The sequence below is a fragment of the Euleptes europaea genome, chromosome 15 (genome assembly GCF_029931775.1).
Source record: "Euleptes europaea isolate rEulEur1 chromosome 15, rEulEur1.hap1, whole genome shotgun sequence".
Classification (NCBI taxonomy): domain Eukaryota; kingdom Metazoa; phylum Chordata; class Lepidosauria; order Squamata; family Sphaerodactylidae; genus Euleptes; species Euleptes europaea.
Genome location: NC_079326.1, coordinates 26,690,229 through 26,702,396, shown reverse-complemented (window position 1 = coordinate 26,702,396; position 12,168 = coordinate 26,690,229). Strand labels below are relative to the sequence as shown.

General features: G+C 41.4%; 1 long non-coding RNA gene across 1 annotated transcript in view; it reads right to left on the bottom strand.

The window, feature by feature from the left end:
* LOC130488031 (uncharacterized) overlaps positions 1 to 12,168 on the bottom strand; it is a 96,741-nt gene that overhangs the window by 32,620 nt on the left and 51,953 nt on the right. Inside the window, exon 2 of the long non-coding RNA XR_008933804.1 lies at positions 9,556 to 9,657. This is a non-coding gene — a long non-coding RNA (uncharacterized LOC130488031). The remainder of the gene's footprint in view (positions 1 to 9,555; positions 9,658 to 12,168) is intronic.

Here is a 12,168-nt window from a genome sequence, read left to right as displayed (position 1 = left end):
CTAAGTACAACGTAGGGTATAAATGAAGTAAATATTACAAAAAACAACCCAACTCCTATACAATTATTTACATCCATAAACAAATACCCCAGAACTAGTGACAAAAATGCTAAAACAAGACTCTAGAGGAACTAACTAGGGATGTGTGACCACCCAACTCTGCATATGGACTAGCAATCACTGATACTTTAAAATGCATGTTGCATTTTGGAGGGGAGGGGAAAGGAACCATGCAAACTTGCTTGAAAGGCATTAAAATAGTTCACTATTAAATATAGTTCACTGACAATTGATCAGACCGAGCTATTAGCTCACGTTTGGTCATCTCATTTGGCCATAGTAAGTTTGACTCTTCGAGTATGTCTGACACAAAATTTGTGTCAGTATACAAGGATGAATTGGACACAGCTAAGTAATGTTACAAAACTTCCCCCCCCCCATTAAATCAGTTGGAATTCAAACAATACCTGGAGCCTTCCCTGTCCTCAATGTTTCAATCAACTTCCTAACCTCAGAAGGGTCAACTGGTGGCCATATTGCCAATTCCTCTGTACAAACTAAAGAGGGATCCACCTGCTCTTGACTGTCATAGAGCTCTCTAAAACAGGGGTGTCAAACTCATATGTTACGAGGGCCGGATTTGACATAAATGTCACTTTGTCGGGACAGGCCATGCGTGCCAAATCGAACAAATACCATAAAATGTAATGCTGGGTACAGGAGATATGAACTTAATAGAAAACACAGAAGACATAATAGAAGACACAGGCAAAGTCAATTAATTATATTAATTTTTGTTATTGTTTTAAGCATGTTTTTATTTTAAGTAAAAAATAAAGTAAAAATAATAATATCATTAATTGGCTTTGCCTGTGTCTTCTATAAAGTTTGTATTTCTGGTCCTTGGCCTTTAATTTCATCTGGACTGGAGGGTGACTGCCTTGGCTGGCAGAGCTGGATCTATATATTTTTTGAAGTGGGGCAAAAGTGCAACATAATGTCCCTGTATATTATATACATGTTTTTTCTTTAAATATACATATATAATATACATATATAATCACCAACTCTTTTAAACGATAGAATAAATTGTGCTGACTTCCATGAATTGTTAATGAATAATTACACTTTTACATTATCTGAGAGGCTCTAGGCAGGGATCAGAGTCTTGTTACTGTAGGCTGGTGCCACTTGAAGAAACACTTTTATTGCAGGTGGCTGGTTAACCAAAAATAGAGAAAAAGCTGAAAAACTCCTTCCCCAAACAAGTCTTATTTTGAAAGATCCAAGCTAGCTCTAACCTACCATATCCCATTAAGGTAATCTGTACAATGTATTATTTACCATGCCTTCTAGAAAACACCATTTGTGTGTGAATTTAGCTCTGTAACACACACAGCATTCCAGTCATTTTTGCTTCCAAAAAGCAATAATTTCAATTTATCTCAACTGAGTTGTCTGCACATACCTCTCTTTCTGGATACCTGTATTAAAGTTTTTAGCACACAAACAAAAGCTTGCTTTATAAAGACATCTCCTTATGAGGGATTTGTAGGCAATTCTTTTTTTAAAAAATAGGTAAGGGGCAGGTAGGCTAAACAACAGATCTGGCAGCTTTCTACCTGCACAATCAGCAAGACGTAGTGACGTTTCTAACTCACTTGCCCCATGGCTAGGGGAGCAAGGGCCAGTAGCAAACCCCGTGTCAGTCCCAGAGGTGGCCATCCTGCATCTCCCCCCTTCTCCTTCCCACTTCACCCACTTCTCCTTCACCCACTTCTCCTTCCCGGTACCTTTCCAGACCCTGGTTCTCTTCCAGCAACAACCTATTCATTTCAGTGTGTTCCTGTGTGAAAAAGGGAGAGAAGCCCCTCAGAGCAAGAGAAAGAGGAGGCAGGCTACAACAAGGGAGGGGAAAGGGGTGGCTGGAAGGAGAGCTGGAAAGCAAATGCAAAATCTGTTTGGAGAAAGGAAAGGTGAGCTACAGCAAGAGAGGAGAGAGGAACGGGGTGGTGGGAAGGAGTGCTGGAAAGCAAATATGAAGTCTGTTTTGAGAAGGGAAAGGCGAGCTACAGCAAGAGAAGGGAGAGGAACGGGGCGGCTGGAAAACCTTCCCCCCACCCCTGGCCGCCCGGCACAACCGGGCAGAAGCCTTCCTCACTCACTCCCCGGCCACGCACGGGCCCCAGGAAGCCTAAAAAAGGCCGGGGGAGGGGGGAAAAGGGGGACTAGGTGCCTTGGCTCTGCAGGCCAGATAAAAGCCCTCCGGGGGCCGGATCCGGCCCGCGGGCTGCATGTTTGACACCCCTGAGCTAAAATATTGTTCCCAGACCTCTGGTAAAATGATGTTATTTGAAATGTTTTTGGGGCAACCAGAAACCAAGCGCCAAAACAGGGAAGTCTTTTTGAGATTCACTGCCTGAATGAGCTGTTTCCAAGCTAAAGCTGTCGCCTCCTTCCTTTTACTGTTACAGAACTACCCACAGTAATATGTAGTTCAATACTTCAGATCTTGTTTAAGGGGTGAGCTTTCATCACTAGAACTCTCTCATGATAAAGACCGTTATCTGCATTAATCTGATGTTGGACATGGCAGGGGCATTTGTTGGCCATAGTTTCTTGGACTGGTTCAGTGTTGTTTCCCCTCAGGAATGTTGACAGAATGCTTGAGGTTGTGAACGCTGTTACATGCAGCTTAGAGACATGCAGTCCATTCTTGCTGGTGGATGCCAGCTGAGGTGACCTTTGTGGGTTTCTTGGCTGAGATCATCAAAATGTGCCATTTGGGGAAAGGCAGGACCCTGCCTTTATTAAAGGAGGCTGTGATTTGCTCATTGCTGAAAAACTCATACAGCTTTGAGTTGGGATAACTTGGCTCATTTCAGGCCAATTTCCAACCTTTTTCTTAAAAGGGAAATTAAGTGACTGTGGTAGCAGATCAACTCCAGGCAAATCTCTTCCCTCAAACATCTGATTGGCTTACAGCCTATATATGTAAATCTAGATGGTATCGGTAGCTCTGGTTGATATTTATCTGTTGGTTATACTTTTTCTGAAAGGTCACACCATTTTGCTGAACTAAGTAGAACTCTGATTTGGGTGAATGGGCTGGTTCTATTATTTATTCACCAGTGGTTTTATTATTTACCTGACTGCACCAAGAGTATGATCAATAATAAAGCCAGTTCAGCTTGGCTCGGTGGCAGTTTTGTGTGGTATTTTACATAGTTCGGCTTTATTACCAATTCTATTTAACATGATCTATCTGAAGCCATTTGAAAAGGTTATCTAGAGATTAAAGGTGAGTGTTGTTAATATGCTTATGACAGCTAATTCTATTTCACTCACTAAGCCACCAGGAGCAGCCGTCTTCATTTTAAACTAGAATCTGGAGGCTGTGGGTGAAGTTAATCAGGCTGCGTGAGACTTCAGACAAGCCCAAGTTAATACTGGTCGAGAATCCTTATATCCTGGAAGGATGAGAAGTTTGTAATGGATTGGGAGGCAATCTCCAACCACATTTGGAGTCATGGAGCTCATCCTACTTCAAGACAAACAAAAAGTTGAGTAAGTGACCAGCAGTAACCATGTCTGGAAGGCGAGCAGTGGCGACGGAGCCTTCACTGGAGGCGAGATCAAAGTATGTCACAGAGACAAACAATGTTGAGTTTCAGGGTGGTCCCCTGATGCCGAAGGGGATGGAATGGTATCACCGATAGTGATCTGTGACGGTGCAGGGACTTGGATGAAGGCTGGCCCCAACACTCACCCAACGTTGATGGTTCCAATCTGGACTGGTCAGTACTGAGAGACCTCGACCCCAAGTCCCTGTCCTTCAAAGAAGTAGAGATGGAATGTTGCTTCTTCTTTAGCTTTATCGTGGGGGGCTCAGAAGAAGCCCATTGACCACCAAAATCCATCTGCTCCCCCTGTTTTTTTGGGGGGGAGAGCTGGGGACGAAGGCGCAGGAGAACACGGTGTTCCAGTCTTGACTTTGGGCTGCTCAGGAGAAAGAGATTTTACATAAAGGGAGGCTTTAAGTCTCGCCATCCTCTCCTGATGAGCTTTGGGGGTGAGGAGGCTGCATGCGCAGTACAAGGCCATAACATAGCATTCTCTCCAAGCAAAGAAGACAGTCAAGGTGCTCGTCATTGGAGGGTATCTTGGTACGACAGCTGTGGTATTTTTTAAACAAGGCCATGATCCAAATGACAGAGCAAGGAAGCAAAAGAAAAAAAAGGGGTCTAGCTGAGGTGGCAGAGGAGAACTGAGGGAAAAGGGCTCCCCACCCCTCTGTCATGTAATCCCTAGGCGGGAAAAGCCGTTAAGGCTTGGTCACATAGGGAGTGGAGGGGGGCGCTCCTTAGGAGCCAACTTTTCTAGAAGCTTACTAGTAGTCTCCATGGCTGGCCTGCACATGCACAGAAGCCACAAACTACTGCATTACACTTCCATAATGGTGCCCTTGAGGAGGAATCAAAATGCTTCAGTTGGTGCAGAATATTGCTATTTACTCCCAGAAAAGACAGAGAGGCAAGGGTATTCAATTCAACAATAGTACAGTAGCTGCATATGAGTTTCTGGCCACCATTCAAAGTGCTGGGCCTTCACAGCTTCTCTAGATTAAACATTCCCAAGTCCCTCAGCCTTTCCTCATAGGGCCTGGTCTCCAGGGCCCTGATCATCTTCATTGCTCTCTTCTGCACCCACTCCATTTTGTTCACAACCGTTTTGAAGTGAGGCCCCCAGATCTGCACGCAGTGCTCCAGGTAGGGCCTGACCAACGTGGTGTACAGCAGGACTATGACATCTTGTGATCTGGCTGTTATGCCTCTGTTGATACACCCCAAGATCACATTAGCCTTTTTTGCTGTTGCATCACACTGGCTGCTCATATTTAGCTTACAGTCCACCTGTACCCCAAGATCTTGTTCACACACACTGCTACCCAGAAATACTGATGGGGATCTAAAAAGGCATGTCCACTTGCAGAGGAAGAGTTCCTTATTTTTACAGATTCTCCCTCTGAGCGGCATCCTCCTGTGCTCAATCCCATGTCACTCTATGGGGGAGGCAACTTTGAGGAACAATGTTGGGAGTGGGTCTATAGGCTGTAGCAGAAAGGAAAGTCTCATCAATGACAAGTCTTAGTAGCTGAATTCCAGCCATTTTCTAAAGCACCAATACTACCTAAGTAGAACTGGATTCAACAGCAACTTATAATAATATAACAGTTAATCTAAGGTTATGACCCTTAACAGGTTTTTGCAAATGTCTTTTGAAAACTGTTTACAGAAACAGATTGTATAATCCACTAAGTAATCCAATGAATCACAATATATAAAATGATGTGTGGTTGTAGTGTGGATGTGGTTAATTATACGTATGCAACACTTGCCCTTGAGTTTTCAAGTGTTCTTTCTAGAAAATACTATTTCGTACACAATGAGCACTCAACCATTTTTAAAAAACCCGTTCCAACAGTGACATTCAATCAACCTTGGGTCGAAACTGTGGCTGAGTCACAAATGACCACTCGCAGTTCAAGACCTATAAAGACTTCAAGAGTGAGGCCATGCGGTGATGTCATGCTGCTCTGTAATTCAACATGCTTCAGATTTGTTGAATTAAACCCCCATTCTAAAGATTACTGTACCGTCTGAGGCTCCAGATTTCACGTGCTCATCTGTTCAACAAGTTAGCACAGTACACAGAAGACTCAGGCACATTTACATGTGTTATGAGCACAACGTCTGTGACAGACTGGTGGACTGAGGAACAAATCCAATACAGGCACAAAAACAGGACAAGAATGGGGCATCTCGGGCTCTCTCCTAAACAAGCCATCCAGAAACAAACAGGTATTCTCTGCTTCTTTGCAATTTCCATCTTTACTACAGATGTTTTGCTAGCTGTTCTGTTGTTGGGAGCAAAGTGTCTCAAATTCTTCCTCGGGTAGAATTTTTTTCTTCCCTACTACTTCAAATGTCTTTTGTGCACCCCAGTAGAGTCCATGCCACAGTTTAAGAACCATCACTGTGATTCTTTTTTTAAAGTTACAAGTTATGGTTGGAAAAAAATCTCATACAGAACTCTGGGTCTTGCCATACCTTTTTCATTAAACGTCACATCACTATCCCTTTTGAAAATAGTATTTTTTTTATTTCAATTTCTATCCTGCAGTTTTCTTTTAAAAAAAGGAGCTTGTGAAAGATCCATTTGCTGCTTCTGGGGCTTTGACCCTCAATTTGCCTAGCTTTTGCTAAGCAATGACATTGCATAATTTCAGATATTATACACCAAATTTAAAATCTCTGACTATTGGTTTCGTCTACATGTTTATAAGAAGACAATGGGACCCATGTAAGAATCCACATGTAACATCATTACCGGAAGACTGATAGCTATCTATCACCACTTTCTGGTTGAAGTGAAAACCACAAGAGAGCACTCTCCTAAATCCCCAAAGGACATAGTCTCTTCTAACTGTATTTTGTCAGCCAGGACAGGCATGGGGGGTTTACAAGGGGTCACTCTTGGGTTCCCACAGTCATCTTCACTAGTTTTGGACCCACAAACACAGGAGCCAAATGAAAAGGACAAGAATAAGCCTTGGATGCTTCAGATTTCGCATCTGAAACAACAACCAGAACCACACATTATCTAGGAAAAGCTTTGTTATTGGACTACAGAGTTGACAATATTCCTACTCTCCTTCTAAGCTCTGCTCTATGAAACAGAATGTATTGTGCAAGACAGTTCATTCTTCAGCAGATATTTATTACAACGACAGCTGCTGGCTGGTCAGCACTTTAGAAAAAATTCCAGTCATTTATACAGTGGCAAAAGTATTATTATTTTTTTATTTTCTTTTTAAATCATAAATGCTACCTTCTTTATGAAGCTTGAAACTGAAAATTACACAATATTCTTGGTGCAATGTAATTAGGCAGAGAACTACATTTGTTTCCAAGCGAAGTAGAACAGCCCATTAGGACTTAACTTTGTTGCCAAGCTACTTATTGATTTCTTTTGCTTATTGTAACAGTATTGGATAAAACCAAAACCCTGCTGACACCAGCAACGTTTTCATATCATTTAAACACTCACCAAAGCAAAAGAGAAGGACCCCTGCCTCCATCAGATACACCTCTCTCACAAAATTGATGTAATTTCAAAGATTATAGTTGATTTGTTCTCCCAAAATATCACTCTTTTAAAAACACATTTCAGTAACCTGAAGGTCATCATGGTTGTGTTCATGTGTTCTGACAAAATGCTCAGAGCACACTTAACAGTTGAACATATGAAGCTGCCTTATGCTGAACTTGGGGTCTTTGGTATGCAAAACCCACACTCTACAACTAAGCCATGGCCTCTCCTTATTACATCACACAACAGTTGGGTCAGTGGAACTTACACAACTCAAGAGATAAGGGCAGTGCAAACTAATGAATCAAGTGTAATGAAAGATGCACAGCTCAACTTTACCCAAAATAAGTAGACTAGGGAAGAGCAGGGATAGCAGTAGCTGGGTGAACAAATAATCAGTTGATCAAGAAAATCACATCAGATGTGTCTCCACAAATCAGTACTGAACATTTTCTGGAAGGCACATATATTTTTGCTAATGTGGTACATAGTTAAAAAGCTATGCAACAACATAGATTTCTGAGAGTGAAAATCAGTTCACTCCTGGGTAGAATGATGTCTGCTATTATTGTTTGAATCCAACAAATGGAGTTTTCCCACCTCCCCCTGCCTGCTGCAGATCCAATGTCCTCTCCAAGCACACACTCCGCTCCTGAGCCTCAGATGAAACTCTGAAATGGCAGGGGATGTAGTGTGGGAGTAGGAAGGGGAAACTAACACTAACCAATTCTTGCACAAGCAGAACGGGGTGCTTGAATCCAGTCTATGAGTGCACATGTTCTATTCATGTGAAGTTCTACACATCTCCTGGGTGATATGTAGTACAATTTTGAGACAGATAGACCCTCTTAACCCTCTCTTCCTGATCCAAGGACATAAAAGCATTCCCAGCTGCACCTTGAGAGTGCCAAGACATTTTAGTTCCTGAGGAAGAAGATCCTGTAAGATAATGAATGAAATAACTGACAATCTGGTGTTCTTTCAGGGTAGTATAAATCCACTGTCTGTGGTGGGCTGCCTCGCTATACTCAATAGTAGGCCAACCCTTATCACAACTCAGAAGAACATTTTAAAGAAGGGATATCCAGGTTCATTTCCATTTCTCCTACCCACAACTGGACACAGACAGGCTACGAGGCCTATGAACAAACAGCATTTCCACCTTCTTCAGAAAAAAGTTATTAACAGCCTAAGAGCTTAACCCACTCAGTCAAGATAGACTGTGGTCTCTCCAGATACCTGGATAGCAAAATTAAGTATCAGATCATCTACACCCACCAGTCTACTTCCTAATCCTCTCTTCTTCATATAGTAGAAGTTTGCCAAGTCACTTTCTCCAGCATATCACATCTCATCACATTATTTCTCATTTTTCCTATTCCATCAAATCACAGTGGCCCTACACTACCAGTTTCCATGTATACATTTATCTCCCCTACCTTTCCCCCCTTACAATTACAAGCTAGCACTGAGCAAAAACAAAACTATAGGGTGGGATTTTGTGAAACGCTGCCTCCTGTAAAAAGCCCACATTTCAGTTATTTGGCAGTGGGCTACAAAATGAATTGAAAGCATTCACTTATTCTAAGTGAAGAAATTCAGCATCGTCTTTACTCTGATTTGGTTTCATGGTGCATCTCAGCTAAATCAGATTTAGTGCATAACGATATGACATCATCATGCAATCAACGCTATGCCTGACTGCCTGGGACTACCTCAAGAAAAAGACTTGTAAAAATAATTCATACACACACACACACACACACAAAGGGGGGTAGAGAGAATAAAAGACGCAGATTCAGTGACGATACAGTTGCAATCCAGCAGCAGATAATATAAAAAGTTAAAGCAAGATGGGCCCATGAACCTCTGCTCTCCAAACCCTTGGCTTTTGCCCTCCAAAGTGGAAAGCTCAATTAAAAACTGAGTAAAACCAAATACCTAGCATTTTTACATCAGCCATACAACCTGGTTTAGAGATTAGAAACACTAACTTTTAATGTCTGCTTTAGAGGTTAGAATTAATGTTATTTTCAGGAATCATATAGGAAATGATAAAGGGAATTATAAATGATAAAGAATCAGGGAAATACATGATGCTGAACTGACATAAAAGCTAGTGAAAGAAAATGTGGCCTGCATGTCAAATCTTACAAGGGAGATCTCTGGGTTAACTTCATCCAAACATGTTTGCTTGATTCAGTTTCTTGCATAGAAGAACCCTCTAATATTAGAAAGAAACTGGCACATACCTGGTGAAATACACTTTAGTCAGGGTTCAAAGTTCACCCCAGCCCACTTAGAATTCAAATATGCAATGTCTATAAGCTAGTGATAATATTGAATACATTGAAGTAATATGAATACTTATAATAGAATGTTTATCAGATCATATTTCATTACCTTTTCTGCATAAAATCCTCTTTTTTAAAAGTCTTCTTTGAAAACAGTATCATTTTCAACAATGATTAACATCATCCAACAACATAGGGTTTCCATGATAATCTGAAAAACCAATAGTTAAAATTTAGGTTAGTTGTAACAGGAGTCAGGCAACCACCATTCTGATGCAAACAATTTTGTCAGTCTTTCATGGTTCACAAACACTTGATCTGGATCAGTGTATTTTCCTTGCTGAATGTAAGAGTTACTTTATAGCCCTGGTGTCGTGGTTAGAAAGGCGGACGCTAATCTGGAGAACCGGGTTTGATTCCCCAATTTTGTTAGGTCTTGGAAGCTAAGCAAGGTTAGCTCTGGTCAGTATTTGGATGGGACACCACCAAAGAATACCAGGGTTGCTACTCAGAGGCAGGCAATACCAACCACCCTTGAGTGTTTCTTGATTTGAAAACCCTAGGGGGCCACCATAAATCAGCTGTGACTAGATGGCCCAAAGGGGGGGAAAAGAAAAAGAAAAAAGAAGAAGGAAGTTTTTAGTACAACTTCCAAAACAAGATCACTAAAATATGACTGGCCACTAATTCCTTATGCAATTTAGTAATTTTATTCATAATCTGGAAAGGCCATTTCACAGCAGAGATTTATTTTGCATAAAATCGATTTAAATTTAAAGTATACTGGGTTAGATCTAAAGAAAGTAGTGGAAGGAAAGCAGGTGCAAGTGTTGTTGCACAAATATTTGAGCAAGGATTTGCACAGCATACAGGAAGTAAGTTCCATAGAAGTTTTCATGCTTCAGCAGCAGACTGCTCAATGTCTTGTGCAAGCAGAATATCATCTTATGATTTAGCTTTCTTCTGGTACACTCTAGCACAAGTTACGAAAGAACTCTTCCATGAAAGGAAGGATGCTCCTCTGCATACAGGAGGACATCCTCGGTTTCATCTCATTTTGAAAAAATACTATGCTAAAAATCTATCCTATGCAGAGTGACCCCAGTCTAAGTATTAAAAAGTATAGACGTATAAAAATATGTATAAAAATGAGTTTCAGAGGGTACCAATGTTGGTCAGCACTAGATTCGAGTCCAGTAGCACCTCAGCGACCAATAAGATTTTTACGGTATAAGCTTTCAAGAGTCAAAGCTCCCTAGACTTCCGCTAGAGATGCTGATCTGAGCGCCACGTTCCTCGGGAGCTCCTGAGGGACCCAAGAAACGTTCAAATTTGGGGTGCACCCTGCACCCCTACCCGGCTCCTAAATAGTGGACCGGGAATCAGGAACTCTCCCGCAGCCTTGAAGAGCGGTCTGAACCCCATTTTTCTGTTCCACATCATATATTTATAAAAGAACACAGGAAGCAGCCTTAAGATTTCCCCAATACTATGAAGGATATGGAAGCAATGCTATCTCATTCACCATTAAAGGTAAAGGTCGCCTGTGCAAGCACTGGGTCATTCCTGACCTATGGGGTGACGTCACATCCCGTCATTCACCATTACTTCAGTACTAAATTGACATACAAATGAAAGCTGTTAAATCAAACCAAACACTCATGCACAACACATTGTACTGACTGTTATACAAATCAGCTGAAGCACAAGTACCTCAATTATTAAAATATGCATATTCCAATTACTAGAATGGTTTAGTGGGATGCTGCCATCCTAAGCAGAGTTGTGTGTGTGTGTGTAAAGTGCTGTCAAGTCGCAGCCGAACTTATCACGACCCCTTTTGGGGTTTTCATGGCAAGAGACTAACAGAGGTGGTTTGCCAGTGCCTTCCTCTGCACAGCAACCCTGGTATTCCTTGGTGGTCTCCCATCCAAATACTAACCAGGCTGACCCTGCTTAGCTTCTGAGATCTGATGAGATCAGGCTAGTTTGGTCCATCCAGGTCAGGGTCGCATCCTTCTAAATCAATTGATGTCAGTGGACTTAGAAGGGGGAACCTCTACTTAGGATAGTACTGTAAATCTTGAAAGTTGACTTTACTAGAGAGGGAAAAATCTGTAGTGCTTAGGAAACTTGAAAGTATCACAGAGAAAAGCATGCAGCTCAAGAAGTTAAAATTCCCTCAAGTCCTAAAAACTGAAAAGTTGAGGATGCGCTAAATATTTATTTCAGAAGTGCAGTTACTTAATTCAGAAGGTAGTTTACTATAGCAACCCTATTCTTATATAAATTGAAGACAAGTAATACATAATCATATTGTGCATTGAAAATGGGGCACCATCATTCTCAAAAATGAAGTAATGGGCAATGATTCGCTTCTTTAGAGTCAAGCACACGTCTTCACACAGTAATAAGCAAAAAATCCATTACAATGTACAGAAACGTCATAAAGCATATAATCTGGCTGCAGAATATAGACCCACTTGGTGAAAATTTAGCATAAGGACTGTGTGTGTTCTAAATTTTAATGCTGAATAATCCAGATATTTCATTAAAAAGACACATCATTAAAGCATAGGTGTGCAGAAAGAGAATAATAATTAGTCCTGTGTTCTGCAGAGAGTTAGAGAACCAGGAGAAAGCTGGACACAGCTTACTGTGAATAAAATCTCTTTCCATCTTCCATATAATTGCTGTTACCTGCTCCTTCACCTACACGTTC